The following is a 7,235-nucleotide window of genomic DNA, read 5'->3' as shown; positions in this document are numbered from 1 at the left end:
TACTTACACATAAATGACGTCATTTTATACGGCCGGATAAGTGCTTTGTACGCTCCGTGTTACCAAATTATAGGATTATTTATGTACCGTACTTAATGTACATTGTTTTTTTTTTTGAAATTGTTGTTCCGTTTGAAGATCTCGAATTATTAAAATTCCAAAGTATATAATGTATATATTATATATATATATGTGTATATATACACCAAGCAGAAAAATTAAGCTTTATTTAGAAAACAAAAGGAAGCACAAGTCGTAAGGCTAGAGACATTCGATACAAATAAATATATTTAACTTAAATTCGTTTTATTTAGTATTTTTTATAGGCGACCTAGGTGGATCCGAGTTGTTTACCGGTTGCTATAGTAACAACCACTAGCTTTATTTTAGTCCTAGCGAAATAGGCATAAAATCGAACGTTTTTTGAATATAAAGTGAGTATTTACGCCATTTATCCGCAAANGCAGTTTTCCGGAGATTCGGAGTTTTCCAGAAGATCCCAGTGCCAGTCTCTGTCGTCGTCCACTTTATCCAACGAAAGCCTGTGCAACGGATTCTACGAACCCAGGCTATCTTCTCTAACCGACGACACTAGTCAAAATGGCCCCCCGTCCATAGAGAAGGTGGGCTCGAGTTACCCTCAACACGTCTCCAGCATTGTACAGTTCCAGCCCACGATTCATTCCGTCGAGTTGAAAAACAGGCTACCCCATCTTCATTCCGGATCGTCGCAGAGATCTCACGTCAGGCGCCAGATCAGGGTCCACCGAGAGGCTCAAGTGCCGGGTTTGAAACCGAACAAGTTATTAAACCCACCGGAAGACGAGTGTAAGAACACTACTTACACATAAATGACGTCATTTTATACGGCCGGATAAGTGCTTTGTACGCTCCGTGTTACCAAATTATAGGATTATTTATGTACCGTACTTACTGTACATTGTTTTTTTTTTGAAATTGTTGTTCCGTTTGAAGATCTCGAATTATTAAAATTCCAAAGTATATAATGTATATATTATATATATATATGTGTATATATACACCAAGCAGAAAAATTAAGCTTTATTTAGAAAACAAAAGGAAGCACAAGTCGTAAGGCTAGAGACATTCGATACAAATAAATATATTTAACTTAAATTCGTTTTATTTAGTATTTTTTATAGGCGACCCCTCGCCGGTCGCGACCTCACGTCACACAACCGATTCTTAAGAATGGATAAAAAACACCAAATCATAAATCGATAATTATATATACGACACTGTACACACGTAAAAAGCCCTAAATTTCTCCCTTAAAAAAAAAACGATAAAAGAAATAAACCGGGGAGGGGGGAAGGAAACGAAACGCGTAGGAAAAAAGTGCCGTCTTCCCTCGCTTGCCTTCCCCCCCTCCGACGTACAGTACATACACACACACTTAATGATAAACACTACACGTAACACTGATTGGAATTATCGTGTGTTTTTCGTTAACACACAACACGCATACTCCCGGGACCGGTCACGCGGGCAAATTTTTAAGGAAACTTTTTTTCGTTATTATTATTATTTTTTTCTTTGCTCGGAACTTAGGCTCGGCCGGAAACGGAAACAGGCTGTACATGTTACGAGTGCTCTTTGCATTGACTCCTGCATTTTTACTAAATTAAACTGTACAAAATAATAAGACGAACAAACAAAATTTAAATAAACACCTGAGATCTGATCCACAGATAAAAGTATTATTATTATTATTATTTTTTTTTTTCTAGTGTTTCGTCAATAGTCATATTTTGTTACATTCCAGAAGGGGGGGGAGAGTTTTATATCGGGATACGTTTATCTGTAGATCATTTCAAACGCTTCACTTTACAGGATAGATTATTATTATTATTTTCCCTTTGTTTCTCGGAATATTAAAAACATCACTATTGAGAAAATACACTCTCGCTACTATTAAGAAACAATACATGTTTAGACACCCTTTCTTACCACCTCGCTCCTATTTACACGGGGGGGGGAGAAAAAACTAGTGCAAATGGTATATTATTCGGATTATTTTTTTAAATACAATAAATTGGCACGACGCTGTCGGTTGCGGGAAAAGCGCACGGGTTGGGTGGGGGGGTCGCGGATCGGAAGAGGAAACCGATAATACTCCTCGTGCAACAACAACAACAACGCCACCACATTTGAAACGATTTTCGAACGATATCTGCTATTGGCCAGCATTAACAGAAAATAAATGTTACGAAGCCCCCACACATCTCATGCACGTGTGACCTGCACGGTTGCATGCATGATGATGATAATAATAACGTGATAAATACCCCCTAAGTACCTTTTGGAAAGTTTTACGTTCCCCATTTTTCTTATTTATTTATTTTTTAAATTTCGTGTTTTAATTGCGTCTGAACCCCTCGCCGTTTTTCTACCGTGTGAAACGCCTCCCCGCAACCGACTGCTGCCTAAGTTGCGATACGATACATTAAAATCCCAAATAGATATTTGAAATGCAACGAACAAATGTCTATCGGAGTGGTGTGATGTGAATAATGAAAGCTGCAAAGAATTACGCTTAAATTTATGTATTATTATAACATCATTTATATATATATGTATATATGTATATATACTTGTTTTTTCCCGTTACGTTTGCCTTCTATTTATCACGTGTTTGGACTAGTAGCCTGATAATGTTTGATCACTGATGTTTCTATGTAACTTTGCAGCAACTGGAAGATAAAGTTTTTTCTTTGTTTTAAGTCTAAGACAACGAAACAAAAGAAACGCCCATTTGCGTAAAGACGCCGCCGTGTGTTTTTTAATGTACAGATTAATCGACTCCTAAGCAAAATAGTTTTGGAATGCCACTATACCACACGAAACTTTTTTTGTTTTTTTTTTTTGAAAGGACACTTAGGATACGAGATGAATTAAAATCCGAAGATAGTAAAAAGGAAAGACCACGCTACAAAGTATTGTTTTCTGTTACGTCCTGAACGAGAAGAAGAGTTACGTCACAAGTACTAGAAGAATTTAAAAAGCGAAACGAAGTCGACGCGCTCCAGACGGGCCAACTATTGTTAATGTATGATTATACCTAAGCATGGAGGCTAAAAAGCGAAAAAAAATAATGGTACAAAAAGTCATGAATGTACAAAGTATGGTGAGTGAAAAGTTGTCGTAAGTGATGATTTTTACAGCGTGTGATACCCAGCTACCGCCTTCCTTGTCGGTTGTTTTCTTTTTTTTTTTTGTTTGTTTGTTTTTCTTGCGGAAATTTAAAAAAATAAGAGAAATAGTAGTGATTTAAAAAAATAAATTCAGTCTTTTAAAAATTAAATGACTAGGTCGTAGCTCGTGTACCGTTACCCGTCCCCCGTTACGGAAAAGGCGGCGTAACGCGCCGAGCGAGAAAACAGTACGGCTTAGCTTCGTATTAAGTATCAGGAATCGCACGCAGAGTACAGTCGGATGATGACGATGATGAGAGGGCGGCGTGCGCCCGCGTAACATATCATCAACTTACGGTCGTCTTCCATAGAAAAAACAAAGTAACGTCGATACGTCGAGAGATGAAGGCTGGTAGTCGAGTCGTCTTTTTTCACTATCGGCGACGGTAGAGAGAACACAGTCGTAACAGACCGTCCTTTTTTTACCGGAATTAATCCTATTGTCTTTAACGTAACCGTTTCTGCAAATCCAATGATATTCCATGGTAGAAACCTGTCGTCGGTTGATCGTCTTCCATGTCTAGTCCCAACCGTTCTCCTTTATCATGTGGGCCAACTCGATGATGAATTTGCCTTCTTTATATTTCTGACTGGATTCAAAGGCATGTTCCTACAATCGTGTACAAAAGAGAAATTATTATTAGTAACATGTTGCTTCAAACAAAATTTATATGATAACTTTCTATTATAGACATATTAGAAATTTGGAAGTGAGTAGGACCACTTAAGTGCTGATGGAATGGATAAAGATCATTGTGGTCGATTGGCACTCGCTGCCCAAGTTTGCCTGGTAGTTAACCAGCCCGTCTATTTATATACAAATCTGCATACTTGCAACATTGTGCACACAGTGTAACTGTCAAATTTGTGGAAAAAATCTCAAGCAGAAAAAATTAACCAGTGTAATTTCAAAGATAGTTTTTTCACTTTATGAGAAGTTTCGGAGAGACATGCAGACCCACCTACTTCTCCTTTGATGTAAGCTCTGGTGACTGCATCGAAAAAGCTATATGTTTGAGCTGGCATCCGCACCACTTCTCTAAGCGTTCCCACAAGTCATTTTTGGTCACGTTTTTGAGTGCTTTCCTCTTTCCTCGACCACGACTTCCTCCCTGTTGTTGCCAGAATCTGCGAGTGTCCGACTTCGCTTTAGGAAACCCACAAAAATCCTACAGTTTTTTCTTTCCTAAAGCGAAATACACAATTGTGTGATTGGAGGAATAACAAAGACGGAAAGCACCATTATATCATTCTTGTTTTAGGATATTTGATGACTGGGAACAGATACTAAGCAAGGATGCTAGTTGTATAACTGAAATTTCGTTTTGTATTTTTGGTTGTTTTGCTATTGCGGTCTCTTATAATATTCCTTATTTATTTTTTCTCTTCTAGATCTAACAATTATACTGTTAATCGAAACACTTGTAAGATTAAATATTTTTGTGGGCTCAAAACTTGTACTTCTGTTTTGACCAAAAGTAACCTCTCGGTTAAAGAAACTGAATGAATTAGCTTTTTGTCCTTACAAATTAATCAAGAAGTGTTCTGTTAATTTACTATATTCTAAGAATCTAAAGCCAAGAAAAATCGTGAAGACAATTTGGCTGCAATTTGAAAAAAATCATAGACCTATAAATTCCCACTGTCATTCTTTTATCTTGAGAATGGAATTAGATAGATGAAAGATAAGACCAGATAGGAAATCCTCAGGAAACCCTGATTAATTATAAATGAACCTCTGATACAAATTGGAAGTTGTTATTTCAATTTGAAATTTTTCCCCCCAAAAGCAGTTAATAGATGACTGGCATGACTTCGTTGCTAATGAAAAAGCATGATATACAGGGGCAAGACAATACGGTACTAATTTGAGGTGGAGAGAATATATTTTTTAAATGAAATATATTAAAAATTGCAGCCTGGCATTGTGATGTCACAATAAATAATTGCTGGCTTTAATTAACATACAATTTATTTAACTTATTGCTTTTTTAAGACTTAAATTGTTCGTCAATTCAATTATAATCATTATTGAATCTTAAATCGTGTGGAAAATTAATTCTATCATAAAAAATGTACATATACGCAACGTTGATTTATGCAGGAAATCTAATTAATGCAAGTTGAATAAATGGTTAAAATTTTACAAAGAATGTAACACACAAATGTCATGTATTGGAATTGAGATTTAGAAAAGAAGTTAAGAATTTGTTTAAATATTTAATTAAATTTAAAGAGCCAAGTAAGTTAATAACAATAATAATTGCACCTGTATAATTTAACATGAAATATTACAAATAGATAACGTTATGAACAATATTCGACTGCTTTGTGTTACTGAAAATTATTCATTTGTACAAAAGACATTTTCAGCTCTGTAGGGCCACATCAATTTGACATTTTGAACTGTCAAACTGATGGCAGAGTTTTGGTAACCCAAAGAAGTGATTGATTATTATTCATTTTCAATATATTACCAAGTTCCACTAACTTCAAAAGATAATGTTCTACAGTATTTCACTAATACATGAAAACTTCCTGTTTATACATCATAAGCAGTGTAAAAAATGAATGTCGAGTAATCACTTAACAATTTGAAAACAACTAAAGTGTTTAAAATCTTTTGATAGTAATCTGTCGATGCATTTGAACTGTATGAATCCACAGTTGATTTAAAAGACAATTACATAATGATTATAACATTCGATAAAGATTAATTGCACTGTTTTTTCGGACAGTATCCTCGTGTGGTTTATATCTACACTTTGTTAATTTAAATTACTTCTTAGTCCACACAATAGTGCATATTATAGCATATTTATTACTGCATAATATAGAGAATAATTGTGTTCTATAGTGCATATAATGCACATATTGACGATTTTATTTTTGATGATAATTCCAAGAGGATAAATGAGAGTTGAATATCATCTGGGAATATGAACTAACTGTGCTAAATTTATTGATAACATTTGTAATTAAAGAAACTAAGCATATACATGTAATCATTCATTAATAATATATAAGAAATTATTTAAATTCAATTTCATGGCAGTAATTATTCCGGCCAAATCTATGATGGGTATTAAAAAAAATTTATGGAATTTACTAAATGAAAATGATACAATTAATGGATTTTTCTACGAAAAATTTGAATGCTGTTCCCATAAAAATCCACATTCCATCAATAAAAAGATGTTCCCATAGAGTCAGTAATGTACAGATATAGATTATTATTAAATTCTTATTAAAAATATGCACAAATTGATTTATCTACTGGTATGTTGTTGGAATAGAGCAAGAGGCATACATACTTTAGAAACCAAACTGTTCCTGGATGGACACAATTGGAGGAAGCAGAGATTCTGACATGTAAGTAAATTGGTGTTGTAGTAAAAGACCATACATGATGCATTACCTAAACACTAACATGCACATCAGAACTGTTTGATAGTATAAGAATGGAGGAGACCAAATGCTCGACTTACCTTTGAAAATAAATAACTGTCAATGTCAAATAAGTGTAAGAAAAGAAATTTAATATAAAAAAATGCACTTATATACAACATATATACATAAGTGCATTTTTTATATTAAATTCTATAAATTCATATTTTTATATACATACAACGTGTAACTTATAAGAATCTATGCCTTGCACCATGGTGGCATGACATCCGCACAGGTACAGACATGGAATTTGGATAGAGATTTTTTCCTAATGACTTACACTTTTGAATTTTGTGAATGAATCTTACAAATATGCAGATTTTATAGGTGTGACAGTAAGAAATGTGTGGAAAAATTGTAATGAGTTATGCTATATTGTAATTTTGACCTACCAATAATATCAGTTCTTCTTACTGGAACTATTATATAATCAAGCTGTCTATCATCTTGATCTCTGAAGTTTATCTCAGAAAAGTTAGCGCTTAGAGTTAATAATTTATTTTACTGGAAGAGAAACTTCTCACTTTCAAAATGTTTGAATTTTAATAATATTCTTATTCAGATTTTTCT

At 34.3% G+C, this 7,235-nt stretch overlaps 1 long non-coding RNA gene across 1 annotated transcript; it reads right to left on the bottom strand.

Annotated features, from left to right (window-relative positions):
* Window positions 1-201: 201 nt before the first annotated feature.
* LOC111616562 lies at window positions 202-5,247 on the bottom strand. The gene is made up of 2 exons (XR_002755270.1): window positions 1,169-5,247; window positions 202-331 (listed from the first exon to the last, which is right to left on the bottom strand). It is a non-coding gene; the product is annotated as an uncharacterized LOC111616562 (long non-coding RNA).
* Window positions 5,248-7,235: the final 1,988 nt, after the last annotated feature.

The sequence above is a fragment of the Centruroides sculpturatus genome, unplaced genomic scaffold (assembly GCF_000671375.1).
Source record: "Centruroides sculpturatus isolate CEXI.00-Female unplaced genomic scaffold, Cexi_2.0 scaffold3575, whole genome shotgun sequence".
NCBI classification, from domain to species: domain Eukaryota; kingdom Metazoa; phylum Arthropoda; class Arachnida; order Scorpiones; family Buthidae; genus Centruroides; species Centruroides sculpturatus.
The sequence above is the reverse complement of the archived record's forward strand: the minus strand, read 5'-3'. Positions and strand labels throughout refer to the sequence as shown.